The following is a 20,965-nucleotide window of genomic DNA, read 5'->3' as shown; positions in this document are numbered from 1 at the left end:
GGGAGGGTAGGGAGGGATAAGGGTGGGGAAGAAGAAAGGGGGTATAATGATTAGCATGTATAATGTGGGGGATGGGGGAAAGGGGAGGGCTTTGCAACACAGAGAAGACAAGTAGTGATTCTACAACATCTTACTATGCTGATGGACAGTGACTGTAATGGGGTGTGTGTGGGGGACTTGGGGTAGGGGAGAGCCTAGTAAACATAATGTTCTTCATGTAATTATAGATTAATGATAACAAAATAAAAATAAAATAAAATAAAATAAAAAGAAAACAAATTAGGTGTTTATGTAGATATTTATATGAAGGTGATCATTAAAAAGACTGAAAAAATATTAAATATGAAAAGATGTTATAGAGTATTATTGGGTTAGAAAGTGCCATAATTATTTTTAAAATATATGAATCAGATATTACATTTTTAAAACTTAAATATGATTAAAGTTTCATAATAAAAAGCAATATTATGACAGAACCCAAACCATAGACCAAGAAGCTCAGAAAACACTATGTTGTAGAATTCTACGCTTTGGCATATTAGGCCATATTAAACTACAAGAAATCAAAGACAAAGAGAAAATCTGGAAGGAAGCCAGATGGAGGGAAAAGCCTTACCTATAAAGGAACAAGGATCAGAATTGCATCAGAGTTTCCTTCAGAAACCATGCAAGCAAGAAACAACAAAACAACCAATGTAGAATTCTGTATTGAGCAAACTTATCCTTCAAAAGTACAGAGAAATAAAGACTTTCACAGACAAATAATAATGAAGGAATTTGTAATCAATAGATCTGCCTGGCAAGTAATATTAAAAGATATTTCTCAGAGAGAAGTAAAGTGATGTAAGTCAGAAACTCAGATCTACATAAAGAAAATAATACTAGAAAAGGAATAAATGAAGGGGATGCTTTGTTTCCTCCTCTGTGGTACTGGAGCTATGCCCAGCACCAAGATCCCCTTACCTATGCTGAATAATGCATACATAAGCAAAAAGGACTGTTGGCTTAAAAGGGAAGATGACACAACTTGCTTTGTCAATCCACAGCTGCAACCTTTGCATCACAAGACACAGAAATGGACTTAGCAAGCTCTCTGGCTCATGGAAGGGAGGAATCTACTGCAGAAAAACTGAGCTAAACTGTAAAAAGGAAATGTAGATATGATGAAAACTGGCTTCCTCTCAACTTTCTTGATGTTAATAGCATATCTTATAATTGTGTCTTATGCAGTGGAACATTTTCATATAGTCTCATGATACCAGTCAAGTTGTGGCATTTTTTGACCCATCACTCAGAGTTTAAAGGAAAAAAAATGAATATTTTAAGTGGAGACTTTATGAGCTTTTTAAAATCCAATAATTATTATAATTTTTCAAACTAGAAATGAAAAGACAGCTGAACCATTCATTAATTTCTAATATGGTAAATATCAATCACTATAACCCACATAAACTAAAAGCTCTTTGGGGTTCCCCCTTTTGTTCAGAGTAAAATATTTTTAAGACCAAGACATAAGATGATAAAATCAATGAGAAAACCACTGTGTTTTATCCATAACCATGATAGTACCTTATGACCTCATAAAGAACAATTTTTATGGAATTCCAAGCACCTATACAAATCCCTGGCTGGGTCTAAGCTTTTGTTCCTTCTAACTCAGGAATCTGGTTTTTGTTAACCTGAAAGACTCTGACCACAGTTAGCTCTTTTCCTCCAAAAGTGGCGTTTTGTCTATTTTTCCCTTATTTTTAAATTTTTTTCTCTGCTCTTTTTCTCAGTTTTAATTTTTTCTTTATTTTCTTTTTTATTTAAACCACTTTATTGAGTTATGATCAACATACAAAAAGCTGCATGTGTTTAATGTATATAATCTGATTAGTTCAGGTATAAGTACATAGTCATGGGGAAAAAATCTCTAAGTGGAACTTAACTTACATCTATATAAGTCTGGTTCACTGCAAAACTAATAATGTGATAGGCTCAAGATACCTTTTCTACAAAGTCCAATGCCATGACCACTGTGGTCCCACAATTCAGTTGGGTGGATTTCCTGTTTTGGGGCACTTCGAATTACCTTTATTATATTCCTAAAGTCGATTATACCTTCTCTTCTACTGATTCTTCTTATTTCTTAGAGATCTCCCAACCAGAGACGTTAATCCTCATACATACACCAAACTGAACCAGTTTAAGTGTGCTCCACAGCTATCAGTCTAGAATGGTCTGCTCTCATAGACTGGATTAATTGTTCCTGACACTTTCTTAATGAGTTATTGTTACAGAAATGCTGTGTAACCATAATGCTACATAACAAACAATTCTGAAATCTCAGCAGCAACAAGAATCATTTACCATTCTCTGTTCTGCTTCAGACTGTGGGTTGAATTCAAGACTGCTCAATGTGTCTTTCTTGTGGTGCCAGAAACTCTCCGTGGATGCTCTTCTCATGGAACATGGCAAGAGAGACAGAGAGACCAAGATAAGCCAAACAAGCATATTCAAAGTCTCTGTTCATGTTGCATCCACTCATTTTCCATCAGCCAAAACAAATCACATGGCTAACACCAACATCAATGGAGTAAGAAAATGTATTTCATCTTTCTAGTGGGAGGCAGTGCAGAGGCACTTGGCAAAGGCATGAATATACATGTTGATGAGAGGGAAAATGTGAACAACAGGAAACAATAGCCTAATCCACCATAAGAACTTATGTCTTATTCATTACTCCCTTGTTTTGGTGAACATCTTCTAGTAACTTCCTAAGAAGATGTGTATAGTAGGTAAGCTTTGTGAATGGGACATATCTGAAAATATCTTCATTCTGCCCTTATGCTAATGGATAAAGAACCTCTAGAGCTTGCTCCATTATCTTCCAGTACTTAATGTTGCCGATGAGAAGCTTCTTCTAAGGCTGCTGCTCATTATTTTGTAGGTACCCCTTTCTATCTCTGTCCATATACCCTTTATCCCTGATGTTCTAAAATGCCTGGGTGAGATAAATAGAGGTAATTTTTCCTTTATTGTACCAAGCAGTAGTTCTTCCCCAGCTGACAGATTTTAATAAATCGTTCTGTTTGTTGAATAATTCATTCCTGACCTCCTTTTTATCTAATGTTTCTAAGTATCAAGACTGGGGACTTAACACCCCTCCAGGTATAATATAATATAATATAGGCAGCTGCTTTCTCCCAGTTTGCTTCATCAGTTTTCTATATTCAATAAATTTGTTGAATTCCTTTGTCCACTGATGATCTTGTCCCATTCTCTTCATGTTGTGGAATTATATATAGTACATAAAACATTCTTTTTGCTATAATTTTATTGGTGTCTCAGGAGGGCAAAATAATAAAATGGTGTACCTAGGTCATCATGTTGATTCATATTAGTCTCAAGATTTTATTTTGTTGAGCAGTTTTTAGATTTAAATAGAAACTATTTAAAACATTTGTAAAATGCCTGGCTGTACCAGAGATGATGACATTCTTAAGACTATTTAAATAATCTGGCAATATTAGCATCCAGATTTTCAAAGGTAATTAGTTAGAATATGATTATTTACTTTACAGAAGAATTTGAAACATGACCAAATCTAGCCAGTTTCCCTAAGGTAGCATTATCCAGAATTTTTTGCAGTGATAGAAATGTTCTCTGTGCTGTGCTGTCCAATACAGTGGCCACCAGCCACCTGTGGCTACTGAGCACTGAAAATATGGCTGGTGCTATTAAAGAACTGAATTTTATTTTATTCTATTTTAATTGGTTTAAATTTAAATAGCCACATGTGGCCTCCAGCTACTATATTGGACAATGTGGCATGGATCTAGAATTTTATTAGATTAACAAGATTTAAAATGTGTTTTTAGGCATATGTCACTTACATAAATAAAATTATACCTGAAAGGGATAGACATGAGAAATCTAACCTCATGAAATGGTAATTTGGGGTTAAATGTTCTAGAGAAGAGGCAGGAATAGAGATGATATCTGGCCCAAGATTTCTATAGGCTTTAAATTTCTCTGAACCAAGACATAACAAAGTACAAAGTATCATTCCCTGATCCTTTAAACACACACACATACACACACACACACACACACACACACACACACACACACACACACACAGAAACAAAATCACTAAAATACTCTCAATTAGAATCAGTGAAAATAAAGTACAGGGTTAACACAGTGAGTTTAAAGTAATAATAAAAAATACTTACCAAGGTGTCATGACCCTATCTTACTGTTGAGTTCAGCTTTCCCATTCTAAATCCCTATTTTCTGTTTATAACTTACTCCAATATGTTCCTTTTAACCTTTGGTCTGATATTTTTCTTGACTTGTCTCGATCCAAAGACGAATTTATTTGCAATTTGAACTAAATCTCTTCAGTTATTTCAGTTACTTGAGTTTGAAGAAAATACCTGCTTTGTGCTTTCAGAAATCGTTCAGATTTTTTTCCATGTTCAAATAGCTTAAAAATGACTTTGTTTTGAAGCTGTGGGATTAGCACAGCTGTACTGAAGATCCAACTTGAAGGAGTTGGTTAAGAAATTTGAATTAAAGAACCAGAAATTATGAGACTCTATAGCATGTTATTACATGGAGACAAGTATACACCCTCCCCCACCATGTCACAAGAGTCACAAGGTGCATGTCAGTAACTCAAAGGTCAAAACCCACTCCTCTCCCCAAAAGTCAGTTTAACATGTATGTCTGACTTTTAAAGTTTGAAATAGTAATAAAACTGTCCCAATGCCTAAGCCGACAAGAACATATTCATATGCAAGGAGCATACATCTGACTTTTTCTGGAACTTAGAGAATATGTTGCAAAATACACTACTGGAACTTGAACCCTCTAGATTCTAGCTCAGGTTTTCTTCTGACCTTTATTTATAACTACAGGTTGGGCCTGTAATCTCCCTTCATCATTCTCTCTACAAAATGAAAAATGATCCGATATGTTGAATATGCTGAAAAGAAAGAATTCTCCCATCTATGCTTTTCAAGGGCATTCGTTTCAATAAATAACTTTATTTCACACCTACTAAGAGCCAGGCTCTACATTAATGCTGTGGAGATGGAGATGGATAAAATGAAGATGCTCTCTCAGGAAATACTCTAAATATGGAAGAGAATGATGAGTATCGCAGTATATGATAAATATAAACAGAGGTTATTTTCAAGTAAGGCAGACAATTTGGCTATACTGCTTTCAAGAAAAGAAAGGTAGACAAGCAGACAAATGGAGAGTAGACAATGATATAGAACCTAGATATAAATTCCTAAATTCATAAATTTTCCAAATGGAAAATTTTGAATTCTGCATACTCACCATCACCCCCTCCTTACCCCCAGTCCAATCCAAGACTTCTCAAATAACCATGCAAACCTAAGAAAACCAGTATGCTGCCTAAACAAATGTTTTCTAGCAAGTCCTTTAGTTGCTCACTCATCCTCTTTCTAGTCAGATTGTCATCTCCAAGCCACTCCTACTCAGGAATTCTGGAGCTCTCAAAAAAGGGCCAATCCTAACAGTTTCTCCAGATAATTATAGTAAAAAATTGACTGGTTCCTCTACATGCAAATAAACTCTTAGTCCTCCAAACTTCCAGCACACTTGCCTCTCCTAGAACACCCACTGCTTTTCCTAAGTTCTAAATTACAATTTTTTTCACATTTTGTAAATTACTTCATGTCCTGTGTTCAATGAGGACACTTACTTTTAAGTTTCTTTCTGTCCCAGGATAAGTTATTTAGTTGAGAGTGGATCTGTGCTGATAAATAAACAGATATTTTTTGAGCAAAATTTATCGAACCTGAGGCAAATTCAAAGCAGCTTAAGAACATTGCTGCTGAAATCTTGATTCAAAATCTCTTGACTTCTTGATTTGTATTTTTTATATGCACATTAAAGTGACTTTTAAAAAACTTACAGTAATGTCATTCTAGTGAAGTGAGGTTTTGGAACTGAGATGCAGTGAACACATTGGTGTGTGCTATAGTGATGTGGCGTAGCTATTCATACAGATGGTATTGATTTTCATTTCCTGTGAAGCTGAATCAACATGTTGTGGCTAATGTCTATGTAATTTAATGTATTGAATAAAATGTACTGTTGCTCTCTACTAGGGATAAAAGGTCTTGACTGTGGTGTCCTTATGCTCTAAAACCACAACAGATATATTTCCTAGGTACTAAGAGTCAGCCTAAAAAAATTTTTCCTGTTTCTTAACAAAAAAAAAAAAAAAAACATGGTTTTTTTAAAAATTAATTCATTTGTGTTTTTATATCTTAATAGAAGAAAGGCAAGTATGAAGACCTTCATGACACCAGTCTCCTTTGGTTCAATCTCCTCATTTATTAAAAGAGAAACAATTACCCTCATGCCACCAACCTCACAAGGTTTTTGTAGGGAATCATATTAGATAACATGTGAAATACTAATAAAATTGTAAAGTATGGTACAAATGTACATGGTGTAATGGTTTAGTCATTATTTTGGTCATTATTACTCAGCATTTAGAGTATCCTGCTCCAAAATTACCTGCCTGCCTTCTTTTAATTTGATTGGTCAGTGATTCAATTATCTGGCTGCAGAACTTTATGATAAGGTGTGAATGAATGCTTATTTTTAAAGGGCATCAGAATTGATAAAATGTGAAGGAACAACGGATTTTTGTGTATTAGTGTGCTGTCCCTTTTAACACCATCAAAACAGTGGTTCACAACCACTAAGATAATTTTTATTTTACTCACTCAGTTTCTTCACCACATCTCCCCAGAGATGCGTCTTCCCTTGGGATTTTGTGATTCAGAGTTGGGAGAAGAGGGAAGCCTGAAGGGAGGAGAGATTCACTGTCTATGGTTGCAGAAGGAATTGAAGGAGAGTCAAGCAACTAACTGAGTGGGTGTAAGAGAAAAAGAAGTTTAAGAATTATTACTAAAGGCTATGTGTTCTCTTCAAGGGGCTTATTAAATACACGTAAGTAAAGAAACTGAGCATCTTAGATTTTTTTCATATTTCCAGGCTTTGACTGCTATAAGACTGGACCACAAGAGTCACAGCTTCATACCAATGTTTAATTAACACCAAACTAATGCCAGATAATATATTTAATCACTTTTCATGCATTATTCTATTTAATATTTAATCCCATAAAATATACTATTGCACCCACTTTTATACCTGAGGAAAACCAGGCATAAGGAGTGAAATAACCTGTCATGGGAACACAGTTACTAAGTTTCAAAGCCAGGACTTGAATTTCAGAGACTGGCATCTCAATCCATCACTGAACAATTTCATACAAACCAGCTCCCCTGTTGGTGGACTGTACAGGAGAAAGGACTTTGATGAGCTGTCATACAGGATGGGAGGAGGAGTGGGGCCTTTAGTTTCCTTCTCTAAGCAACTTGGCTTTTCAAGGCCAGAGAGGAAGAGTGGCAACAGCCCTCCTTTCCGTAAGGTTAGTGACAACTTCGCTATTTCTTGTCAAAGCAGCTGAATAATGGTGCACCCAATGGTGCACACAAATACCTTTTGAAATAATATCCAAAAGAAATACAAGAGCCAACACCTACATTCCCTACAAGCAAAATAGGAAGCTGCCTACATAAAATTAGGTTTCCTAACTATACTTAAATCAGAAACATTCCCTGTTATAGATATCTTGGTAACAGACAGATTAATTCATGTCTAAACTTAAATGTTAAGATCAGTTGTATCTACAGCCAGTTCTAGATGTTTCTCCTTTAACAACAATGGAAAGGAATTCTTCTCTTTTTTTTTTGAAATTTATAACCAAAGAAATGAATTCACAGAATGCTGTCATGGATAAACTACAAATAAAATTACCAGATACTTATCAGTTTTATATATATAGTCTAATAGGCTTAAGTCACTTCCATTACCTTTGGATTCCTGACAGTATCTAGTACATGGGCTTACCTACATAGCTGACTATTGAATTAAAGAATGAACATGAACAGCCAATGGATTACAATTCATATATTTCCTCAGTAGAATGTGATTCTTAGTTAACCACTAATACTTCCTTGTAAGGGACAGCTACACTCTCTGAGCACCCTATGGCTCATACAACATCCCAGTGGTGACACTGGGCCTCTTTTGTATCATTCTTGGGTTTCACAATGATCCATACATAGTAAGACATTATTTTCTAATAGCATATTAATAAACAGCTTCTTAAATGCCCTCTGACTTTCTGGAAGCCCATTTTCTATTGTTCACAGCTCTCTACCTTAACGGCTGCTATTACCCTTTTTTTTTCTATTGTGCTTTGCGCTGACTTTGACTCCCATGCAAACCTTACTAATTTATGCTCACCAGCTTCATAAGTAAGAGCTAAGGCTCTGTATTTAGAGATAGGTGATGCAAACCCTCCACATTGACTATCTGTGTGACTTCAGGCAAATTATATATACACCTTAAGCAACAGTTTTCTCTTCTGTGAAATGGGAATAAGAACAGTATTAGTTGACCTTTTCATACCCTAAATCATCTTCTGTGGATTCTGCTTCCATCATACTAAAAGTTTCCGTGCCTAAAAGTTCACAGTGCAGGGGCCTTGTTTTATCCCTCTAACTGTCGTACTGGAGAGTCCCTTAGTTGGAACACTCAAGACTACTGTTAAATTTAAATAGTGCATGGTCAACTAGCATTAAGTAGGCTTTCCTCTGTTTTCACACTGATCTTCACTGATTTTGGATCTGTTCAGGAGAACGGAGACCTGGTGGGTATGAGGCAATTCCAGGTGCATTTTAATCAGAATAGGATGAAGTGTGAGAAGAAAGATAAAGGTATAGAAGAGAGGAGACACCAGATAACAAGAGAAGGAGAAGATGCCCAGCCAACTCTTTTCCCACTGGTCTTACCAAAAGCTAGTCCTAGCACGGTAATGGCAGCAGCATAATAACAGCACTAGCTAACATTTATTGAGCAATTGTTGTATGCCTGACAAGTGCATATAATAGGAATCTGATGCTTCATGTGGATTATTTCATTTAGTTATCATTTAGTGATCTAAGTAATATTATTTTAGAGATGATGTTAAAGGTGTAAGGGATATAAGCAACTTGTTCATTTGCACTACTAATAAATAGTGGTGGCCTGGGTATGTGAATCTAATGCCAGAAACTGGATGATTAATCACTTTTTCCATAAGAGTTCAAATTTCAAAGATTCTATCCTTTTCTCCATAAATACATAGTCCTATTTTGTGGACCATATATCCTGGTTTAAGACTCGGAAAATGTGGTCATTATAAGGTAATGGGAATTCAAGAGGATAAGTTTCCTATGCTTTTACAAGCAGAACATACCAACATATCACACCTAGGAACAGCAACACACGAAGACCTAGGTATTATAAAAGTCAGCTTCACGTCATTTTCCCCCACCAGATGACAGACTAAATGCTCATAGAAAATCTTCCAGTACAGCACAAGTTAATATGCTTAGTAAAATATTTAAAACCTATAGCAAAGCTTTTAAGAAATAAAAGATTCCTTCTAAGGAACAAAGGAAACAGGGTCCCACAGAGGCAAACACTGGAGGCAACTCTTGCTCTACAGTTACATGTTGAAGTTTGCTGGCCAAGAGTTGAGCTTCCCCATCAGTGTGAGGATCCCATCATACCCTGGGGTGATCTGTTGGACCTGGGGCAGCAGAGCTTCCACCAGGCTAATCACCTCCATCTGTATACAACCTCTCCCAGGACTGGGGAAAACTGCTCAGACACAGTGAGTGATGGCTCCACAGTCCTTGCAGAGGGTGAGACCTACAGATGTCACCCTGCCCTCACCACTGTCTGGACAGTGGGTAAGCCCAAACTTGCTCTACAGTCTGACATCCACTCCATCAGGCAACTGCAGATGGACCATTGCGGACAGCAATTCAGCCTGTGGAGCTGTTAGAAAAGGTCATCATGAATCTGGTCCCAAGGAACATGGCATACAGACCAAGATGCAGCATCTTGAAGGTGTAGAGGGCAGGAAACCAGCAGGGTCTCCTGGAAGACAAAACTCCATGAGCTGCATCCCACCCGTCTTCATTAATAGATGATGTTTTAGTTTCCACAGCTGCCATAACACTCGGAGATTAAAACAATAGAAATCTATTCTCTCACAGTTCTGGAGCCTAGAAGTCTGAAATCAAAGTTGGCAGGGCCATACTCCCTCTGAAACCTCCGGGGAAGAATCCTTTCTTGCCTCTTCCTAGGTTCTGGTGGCTCCTGACAATCCATGCTTTGACTTGTAGCGGCCTCTCTCTTATCTCTGCCTTTATGATCATATGCCATTCTCTGTGCATCTGTGTGTCTCTGGGTTCTCTCTTCCTATCAGGACACCAGTCATTGGAGTTGCTGCCCACCATAAGCCAGTGCAACCTCATCTGAATGATATCTGCAAAGACCCCATTTCCAAACAAGTTCACATAATGAGTAGTTCCTGTGGGCATGGATTTTGGGGGAACATTTATTCAACCCCATATAGAGGATATTTCTGTATATCTGTGACTCATGTGTCCTTTTAGCACCACATCACTGGTGTCATTTCAAAGTGGCTGCTCTGATGATGCCTGAACAGTCTACAAATTAGAGAAAAGATCAGTTGAATTAGAAATCCCTATGTACTGCCACAAAGTAACAAGAACTTCAGTATTACATTTGTCCGTGAAAGAAAATGATAGCTCTTAGATTCTTAAAATAATATCATAAAAAATGGTTGAAAAGTTTTTATCATCAAATTTCTGACAAAATTTCTTGTTGACGATGATTGTCAAGAATTTTAAGAGATTATAATTTTAAAGACTGGTTTACGAATTGCACATAGTCATTTCAGACAAAAAGGAAATCTGATTAAACAGTTTGAAAATATTTTGTTTTGAAATTTTCTATTTAATATTCTACTGTAATATTAATGTGCATTTTAACAATCCAGATATCCATCAACTGGAGAATGGATGGAAAAATTACATATAAAAAGGTCACACAGCAGATGACTATACAACAATAAAAACAACAGATGGCTATACAAAACACAGATTAATCTCAAAACTATAATGTTGAGTATAAAAGGTATCATATAAGCACACATGTAGATATGGTTCAGTTTATATAGAGTCTAGAAATTCACAATATTAAGTGATTCATTGTTGAGGGATACATATATATGTCATATAATTGTGAAGAAAAACAAGAAAGTTAACAACATAAAATTCACAATACTGATTATCTCTGAAAGGTAAGGTGGTGGGATTGGGAAAGAATCCATAACATAGGTAAATTCAAAGGGATTGTAATGTTCTGTTTCTCAAACAGGGTAGATGATACATTGCAACTCATTTTATTATTTTTACTGTATATGTATATTATGTACTCTTCTATATATATATTTCAGAATTTAAAAGTCAAACTAAGGAAGGGTGTCATGCATTCAGTGCAAGCTTTGTGTCTTTTTTATATCCTCCACAGCTGATTCACCAAAGATTGTCTTAATATTGTCTATGGATTTCATCCTAGGCATGAGAATAAAGGGTATATGTAAGTCGAAATAGAATCATGGGAGTTTAATGATACTATCACTCTGGGATTTAGGGAAATCCCTCTAAATCCAGTTACCATCTCATTGAGATGCTGAGCAGTAGCTGCCAAGTAGAAATAGGACAAAGAAATTAATGGAGGGTGGGTGGGGCTTCAGAGGGATTAGCCAAAGGTATCTTGCACCACTTCCTGTTATTCATGCAACAGTCCAGAACTTCTCGCCCTATCAATTACCCAAGCTGCCCATTGTTGGAAGAGGTGGGGCAGAACAGTCAAAGACGGAGAAAGACCAGCTTGAAGGAAAACGGCACCTTTAAAAATAACTCTGACCAAAACTTGCAACTTGTAGAAAACTAAGTTCTGTAGACCAAAGGACTAGGTCTTAATTACTCCCTCCACAAAAAAGGAATAATTATGTGAACTGATAGAGGTGCTAACTAATGTGACAATTTCAATCATATTATAATACATACATGTATCAAATCAACATGTTGTATTCCTTAAAATTATACTGTGTTATATGTCAAATATATTTCAATTAAAAGCAAACAACATTTTAGTCAAACTATTACAAAAAAGTCAAAGGAAAGCTTCCACCAATTGCTCCTTCTCTTGGTCTCAGGATTCCTTGGTGGGGAGGCAGGTGTGGGAGAATTTAAAAAATAAAATAAAGGTGTATTTCAAAGTCATTTCATGTTGTCTAACAAAACAGTGAAGACAAATTTAAAAACATCGATTTCCTGCCAACAATGTTATTACCACAAACTCACCCCCAACCAATCTCTATAGCCCTATTATACCTGCTTATTAATTTCATGCAACTGGTAGCAATTCATGATAGTGACATGAAAAAAATCTAGGACCAAGATGGAAACATATGCTTTCAAACCTTATTTAAAATCAAACTTACTCATAGCTTGGTTTTTATTCAGTTCAACTTAATTTCTTTCAGGACCTGGGCCAGCAATCACACTAATTTGCATGACCACCACTGTTCAAATAAGCCCTTTAGTTCTCGATGAATGACCTTCTATATACTATCAGACTTTTGAGGCACAAATCAATTGCCCTTATTTTGGTAGGCATTCGGCAGGAGTAGAGAAGACTGATTGTAGCTTTGAAGCTGCCAAACTAAAAGAAAAAGAAATTAAAAGCAAACTTCCAAAAAGAAAAGTAAAACTAGTGAAATGAAGTATGTATACAGTAGGCCCTACTCAAAACAGGAGTATGTCCATATAACTTTGATTGAGCTTCTCTATCTAGGCAGTGATATTTTTATCTGTAATTGGGCCACCACCATTTTCAGGCTGAACCATTTTCCTAAAAGTCATTTATCATTTATTTATGCCGACCCAGGAGTCTCAAAAGGAAAAAGGTAGCTATGCTTAAGCAACTTACAATCTAAGACAAAGCATATGAGACAACCCAAAGGCAGTGTGAGAGCCTTCCAGCCAGTCACAGCCTTGGTGACTTAAAACATTGCTTATCTGAAAACCATTACCATCCATATCTTAAGCAATTTCATCCCCATGGATCAAGGTCTGTAAAACCATTGTTTATTTAACACAGTTAAAGCTCATAGGGGAGGAAACTAGAATGTAATACTTGCATAAGTCTGGATCTGTCTTTATGAGTCATGAATGTAACTACAACAAAGAAATGCTACCTATCTCTCTGCTTTGTCAATGAACAGGGAAGAAAATGTATGCATCTTTTTCTCTTAGCTTAATTCCTCACCTGACAGTACAGCCTGGTGGAGAACAACAAGGCTTTGGATGCAAACATACCTAGGTTCCTAGTTTCCAGGTCTTGCTCTGAAACTTAACAGCTTTGTAACCTTCAGTATGTTAATTTGACCTCTAAACTTCAGGCTTCTCATCTGTATAATGGAGATATTAACAAGAAAGTTTAAACTGTATGAAACTGTTGATTCAACCATTTTTGACATACACATGGCAGTTTCACACTGTTTTACCCAGTGATATCTACCTAACAGGGCTATTGTGAATATCGTTTAAGATTATAGCATTATTTGAATTTTCTTTGATCAAGATTTTCCATATTCATTCTACAGTTAATATGAATTTGGAGAAATGGAATCCTCATCTGTGGAGACCATCATATATGAGTAAGTAAAAGATAACAAATATTTTACTTTGTCCTGTCAAATTTTGTGGTTGGATTTCATTTAACAACTGCTGAGAGATTCTTCTTTTTGAGATATGAAGAAATATAGTTAAAGAGCTGCCTTATCAACTGTTAAGGAATGGAGGCATACAGAGCTTGTGCTGTCAGAACAAAATAAATATTATGTTTTCTCCATAAAGCTGAATTAACTTACTAAATCAGCAATCTTCAAAACATGGATCTAAAGACCCAGGGCTCTATAAGACATCACTGGGAAGTCCTTAAAAAACAAACACTGTAATCATATAAGATATTTAAATTAGAACAACCTCTGTTTTCTCCAGAGAGACTCTACAATAAAAAATGGGATCAGAAACACACATAAAAAAGACAAGAAACAAAAACACAACAAAATCAAGGCAGAAAGATCTCAACTTGGGAGTATTTAATGGGTTATGCCATGATTCCATAGATCCTATCTGGGCAGTAAATGGTACTTACACCAGACTTGCTTTCAAAAATAATTGAGGAACAAGTTAAGGTAATGAAAGGTGTCAGTCTATTTAGTTCTGACCACTTCTCAAATGCTGTTATGTTTTGCTGTATTGTCTCTTAATTGTGTGGCCATATTCACTTACAAATAGCTCTTCTTCCTGGAGTCAGAGCAGTGGTCCTGCTACTTCCATAGTCTGTCTCTGAACCTTGAGAAGATTGACAATCACCATACAATATTACTAAAAATATTTTGGATTTCACAAATGCAATCACATTATTGCCTTCTGAATGGTTTCTCTGAATTTTAATTCTGAGGACATCTCAAGGAAAACTTAATTTTCACTTCACTGATTAACTTGCACTTCATTTTTCTTAATATTTTCTAAGAACTACTTTTAGCCAAAAAAGAAATGAACCTTTTAGTACTTTAGGTCTGTGAATGAGTAAGCCATATTTTCCATAAAATAAGTGGACTAAAACTAATTAAATGGTGACATGCTTCCAAACTCAAAACTCTAATAGAATTATATTACGTAGGACTTCAAAACTCTTCATTCATTCAATTGTTTATAGATCAAATATACAGAGCCCTATGCTATATATTGGGTGGGTAGAAAAAAATATTGCCCCTGCCCTCAGAGAGCTCACTGCCTCCCAGGGAAGGCCAGTGATACCAAACTAAAACAAAAGGTGGTCAACATGAAGGAAATGGGATTCAAAAAGTGCAGTAGTGGGTGTGAAGTATGAAACTGTCAATCACAATTAAGAGTACCAAGGACAGTTTTCTGAAGAAAGTACCAATTTATTTGGACCTCAAAATATGTGTGGCATTTTAATAGTAAAATAGGGGATGAAACAAGGCATTGCAGAGAGACTAACATGATGACCAAAAATATAAAGGTGTTGAGAACATGTTTTATGCTGGAGGAAGTATGAGTAGATTGGTGTGGCAGGAGTAAAAGGTACTTGGCAAGAGGGAGATGTGGTAAAAAAAAAAAATTGAATTGGTAGGTTGATCCATATTATAAAAGGCCTCAAATGTCTTCCTAAGGAGTTAGAACTTTTTAATATAAATAATGGAATCATGAAAGGGTTGAGTCACATGATGAAACATGTTTTAGAAGATATTAGGCCAGATGAAGGATAGATTGAAAAATGGAAAGAATGGAACTGGGGAAACCAATTTTACATCTTTAAAGCCAGGCGAGAAAACCTGAGGACCTGACCAGCACAGTGGTAATTGGGATGGCTAGAGGTCAGGGGCAAGAGACATCTCCAAGGTTGAAATCATCAGAATAGACTGACTCTTTGAGTCAGTTGAACAAAGGGATGTAAAGAAAGGTGGGGACAGAAGTCTGGGTGAATCCTAGGCCACTCAATGGTTATTATATGGGACAGAGACGATCAGAAATGAGCAAAATTGAAGGAAAACATCACAACTTGGATTTGGAGCCTTAAGCTCCAGGTACCACACAGAAAATCCATAGAGGGATGGCAAAAGTACATTTGACTAGTAGGTCTGTTCCTCAGAAAAAAAGACCAAAATTAAAGTCATACATTTGGACAGAGCAAGATTAAGGCACATGGACATGAGAAATAGTCCTTTTAAATAAACATTCTTTCAATACCTATGTGTATTAGTTAGCTAAGGCTGACAAAGCAAAATACCACAGACTGGGTGGCTTAAAAAACAGAAATTTACTTTCTCACAATTCTGGAGACTAGAAGTCTAAGATCAAGGTATTAGCAGGGTTGGTTTCTCCTGAGGCCTCTTTCTTTGGCTTATAGGTGGCCAACTTGTCTTTATGAGGTCTTCCTCTGTATGTATCTGTGTCCAAATTTACTCTTCTTAGAAAGAAACTAGTAATATTGGACTATGGATCACCTTAATGACATCATTTTAACTTTACTACCTCACCTATCTCCAAATAAACCACATTCTGAGGTATATTAGGTAGGTCTTCAACACATGAATTGGGGGTGGGGACACAATTCAGCCTGTTGTCAATATTTATTGCAGGAAAAGATGGATCACTGTGTGGGAAAGGGTGGAGAAGGAAAATCACAGGTGACAAATGAGTAATTCAGCTTATCTTTTACTTACACATCTTGCTCAGCAAAACAGAAGTCCTGAAGATAACCAGATCTACCCTCCTAGCTGGCAGTTCAGAATCATCTCTTGGTAACTGAGCATGCTGAGTTGTTTGAAGGACTTAGTAAGCTGAATCTGACATGTATGTGGATGAATATAAGGTGCTTGAATCTCCTACTAGATATTCAGACACCCCACACAGTCACAATAACAAAAGCAATAGACAAATAGACCAATGCAATAAAATACATAGCTTAGAAAGGGACTTTTGCATATATGCAAATTTGATATATGATAAAGGTGGCATCACATTTTAGTGAAGAAGTAATGGATTTTTAGGAACATTGATGGCAAACTAGCTTATTTTATGGAGAAAAATTAACTTGTATGATATACAGAGATGAATCTAGATGGGTCATAAAACTTAGCTGTGAAAGGTCATACTATATAGTTAATAGAAGAAAATAATCAGCTATTTCCAGCCAACACAAACTGATGGGCATCTCTGGAGACAACTGCATTAGTACTGTTTTAAACTATCATTAAACCTTGTGAGTGTGCTGTGTTTGCTGCTTGTACTCTGACTAAGGAAGTAATTGGTACCAAGTATGGGCATGACAAATAGAACCTCAAAACAGGATTCTGTGATTGTTTTACCCCTATCTGAATGGTGTACAGAATGATAGAGGGATAGAAAACACTGGTAGTCCAGGGCATACAGTAGCATCACGGTCTTTCAGATTATCACCAGTGGTGGCAGTAAGTGAAAGTAGAGATCAAGGCACTGGCAGATGAAGTGGCTTGTAGCACTGACTTGCTATGGTGACAGTTGTGATTACTAAGATGATGGGATGGAATGTCTGCTTATGACTGCTCTAGAAAGTACGTGTAAAGAAAAAGATAAGTATGAAGTCTTGAATTTCTAACCCAAGACACTGGTAGAAAACCAGAAATCCTCTATGATACCTTATTATTTCCTTAACTCATTTGGCTGCTGGGCCCACATAGCTGAGAATCAGGCCACAGCTTAATTGTTAAGAGTTGAAATCGCTGTTTCATTTAAATAAACCAGGCCACCAGGTCTCTTTTGCTAAGATGAGAGACTAGTTGAGAAGGAGTAGGGTTCTGGTGATTGTGGTGGGATATTTGTCCAAACACAGGCAAGACTGATGACTTTTAATCCCCAGATTTCTCTGAATCATTCTCTTAGGGACTTTGATTGACTTGGTATCCCCCAGAACAGCAGCCTGGTCTAGTCACTGGTGACATTATACTAATTGGATCTGATAAGTCGGATAAAGCAAGAATCTCAAACACCTTGATAATACATGTGTGCCAGAGAGGGGGAAATAAACCTACAAAAGTTGAGAGGTCTTCCCCATGGGGAGGTTTCTGTGCGTGCAGTGTTCTGGAGCACATGGAGATGCTTCTTTTAAAAAGAGACATCCTGATGCACCTCGAGCCTCCCCCCATGAAGACAAAAGTACAACACCGGGTGGACCTTCTTGGGATTTTGGAGGCAATATACATTTAAATGTGCTGCTCTGACATTTCACTAATATCCTAGAGCAAAAAAGAAAGAAAAATAAAAGTGCATAATCATTAAAAGAGGTAATGGTGGACAGGATATGTGTTTAACCCATCTGTAGACTGATAATAATAACCAGAATAGTTCTACTTACAGTATTGGTTGGCCAGTTGTTATGATTTTGTGTGTAGTCAGCAGGGTAAACTTAGAGTGTGTACACCTATGTATGGGGGTGGTGGTGGAGAATGAGAGAGTCTATTTTAAGTAAATGATTCAAAATACTGAAACTTTAAGGCCCTGAATTGGGCATTCCATAAGTGCTTGAGTATCTTACTATTTAGTGACATCCTTGAACCACAGGGATCAGCAAAACCTAGGAGCTTTAAATGGAGAATATCAGGCCCACCTAGACCTACTGAAATAGAATCTACATTCTAACAAAACCCCAGGTGATTTTTATGAAAATTAAAATTTTAGAAGCTGCACTCTAAAATATGTGTTTATTTTAGAAGATGCATCAGACATTGGGAAAGCCTGGGTGTGCATCCTCTCTGGCTTCAGGGATGCTGGTATAATCTAAGAAGTTCCCACCTGTTACTCTAAGCAAAGGCTTACACCTTTACCTGTGTGATTTCCATGATATCTTTGGACTAAAAAGAGAAAAGCTGAAGGAGAACCACTGACAACTACAATAGATGCTATTCATAAGTTTACCATTTCTGCCATTTGTTTCCAAAGATTCTAGTTCTAAACAAAACTCTGCATCTTTCTTTGTCTCAAAATACATTAAGTGACCTGAAAGGCCACCCAGAAAATATTTGCAAATCAAGCGCTTTGAGGTCTATATATATATGCCATCTTTGTCTTAAGCTCTTTCTCCACAACCCCTCCGTGCTCTTCCATGGGATAACTCCTACGTGAGCCTCTGGTTCCCTCTTAACCTCTCCTTAGGAGTATTCCCTGACTTCTCCTCAGCCCACCCACCCTCAGCACTCTGGGAGTGTACCCTCATGGGAGCCCCCAAGTCATGCTTCTTTTCTAGAATGGAGCACAGGCTTCTCTTCTAGAATGAGGTGAAATTCCAAAAAAAAAAAAAACTGTGAGGGGAGGATATCGACCTCTGTGTAACTATAGCACATACGCAGAGCCTGTCACTTCTCAGGTGCCTCTGTTTACTTGCTAGATGAAGGAATAAATCAATATAGGAAAACTTACCCAGAACCAGAGCTGGGTGGGAGCCCAGCTCTGACTTAGCCTACAAACCCCCTGGTCTCTACCCAATGGGTACTACACCATTATTCCTCTAGGTCACCTACTAAATAACCCAGAATAAAAAGACTACAAAGACTATCATTGTCAAGTTTTTCATGCTCAAAGTGTATCTTTTTACATCTATAATCATGTTAGTATCACCACACAGATTTCTAGTACTTTCAAGGAAGAGTAGAGAGACATGAGAAAGAAAAGCTGTCCTTAGAGTAAAAAAGTTTTAAGGAAATAGTCAGACATAATAGGTACCTTGAAAGAAAATTCAAATATGTATCCTGGTCCTCCTTTATTATAAAAAAAAATTCTCTGATTTGGACTTTCTTTACTTAAATTCTTAGGCTTATTTTCAGGAAGAATTGATCCCTTTTGGTACATGTAAATATTTCTTCCATTTTATGTTTGAACTTGTTAACTGGGGTATTCCAAAGGCTGAAGAACATAGTAATTATTTCTCTCTTTCCCTGGTACAACATCCTTTTCTCTCTTTCTCTCCTTTTTTTAAGTATAAATGAAATTCTAGCCTAGTTAGTGCTTCTTGGTCTGATTGCCAGACTTTCTTGTAATCACATCTGAGTTTTTTTCAACATGTGGGCAATTTTAAGTATTTCAATCCAGTAGTGACCTTTGGAATTCCAGAATTATTTTCCCTCCCTTCCTGGTTTCCCCCATGAGACTCAGAAGCACAAACATCTGAAGGACCTCTGGGCATCTTCACATCTGTTGGCATAGAAGATGAAGGCCACTGTCGGGTAGATTTCAACAACAGGTGCTAAGCTTGGGGAAGAATTTGTTGGTTTCTGAGGGATGGGAAGAAGCAGCGCTTAATTCTTAGTTTCCAAGCTCTTTGGAAACACTTAGAAAACAAAGTTAATCTGTTTATACAAAGCTCACATTGAGAAACCACAGTTAGCAATTGTTAAATAAAAGTCAGACAGGTTTTTGGTTTCAAAAACCATGTATTATATCAATTTTCTATCCAGAGCAAGTCAGTCTTTCAGTCTGGGGTTATGCCTCCTTGGTGCATCTTGAATCCATGAAGTATTATTTATTCAGAGCATAGCCTACTTGTTCTTATGCCCAGTTTTCAACAGTGTAGTATACAGAGTTGAAATTCTTTCCAAGACTAATTAGCCCAGTGGAAGTTATTCACTAGAAACAATGCAAGAGAGTGAAATACCATCTGTATTATTTGCCTTACAAAAGTCTCTGGAATCATTGCTTCTCTTTGCTCACTGTTAGTAAAGACTCTAAATTACAGAAACAATAGAAGCACTGTATTTAACCCAAAATATCACTGAAATCTCATTTTAGGAAAATCTGTTTCTTTCACATTTTCTCAGAGAAGTACAAAGTGTTGTTTGGTGTGCAGTTATCTGCCGGTATAAATGGTATAAATGGATGATTACTTAAATACAGCTTCTTTTAGAAGAGAGTTAGAGGACATTACAAAAGCATCAAGCTGTGCTTGCCATACAGGTGACTCTCTTGCAAGTAAATAATTTGACTTAAAGGATTGTCAGAAACTTTTCTTATCTCCTTATCTGGGCAATAATTGCTCTATTTCCAAACTGCTTTTTTGGGATCAGCTGGAGTTTGATTCCTTCCCAGGATCTTAAAAGTCAGGAATTATTTAATGGGAATAGAAAGTTAGGTGAGAGTATCAAAGATAAATTGTCATCTTCATCTAAACAATAAGAAATATCACCTTTTCCATCCTTGCAGCATGAAGCTGACTGCAACCGCAACTTGCCCCTGAGGTCTTGCAATAAATATGCTTTAAACAACCCATAGATTTGGAATTTTGGAGTCATGTTCATCCCAGATGATCACATTTGGAAGAGCGTCAGGTTGTCAGCCTTAAATGATCTTGAAATGTGGCTTCCAAATCC

At 36.7% G+C, this 20,965-nt stretch overlaps 1 long non-coding RNA gene across 1 annotated transcript in view; it reads left to right on the top strand.

Annotated features, from left to right (window-relative positions):
- Positions 1 to 13,732, top strand: part of LOC140849907 (uncharacterized) — a 181,280-nt gene extending 167,548 nt beyond the window's left edge. The window contains exon 5 of the long non-coding RNA XR_012132289.1: positions 13,640 to 13,732. This is a non-coding gene — a long non-coding RNA (uncharacterized lncRNA). The remainder of the gene's footprint in view (positions 1 to 13,639) is intronic.
- Positions 13,733 to 20,965: the final 7,233 nt, after the last annotated feature.

This window comes from Manis javanica, chromosome 6, assembly GCF_040802235.1.
Source record: "Manis javanica isolate MJ-LG chromosome 6, MJ_LKY, whole genome shotgun sequence".
NCBI classification, from domain to species: domain Eukaryota; kingdom Metazoa; phylum Chordata; class Mammalia; order Pholidota; family Manidae; genus Manis; species Manis javanica.
This window is presented reverse-complemented; position numbering and strand designations above follow the sequence as displayed.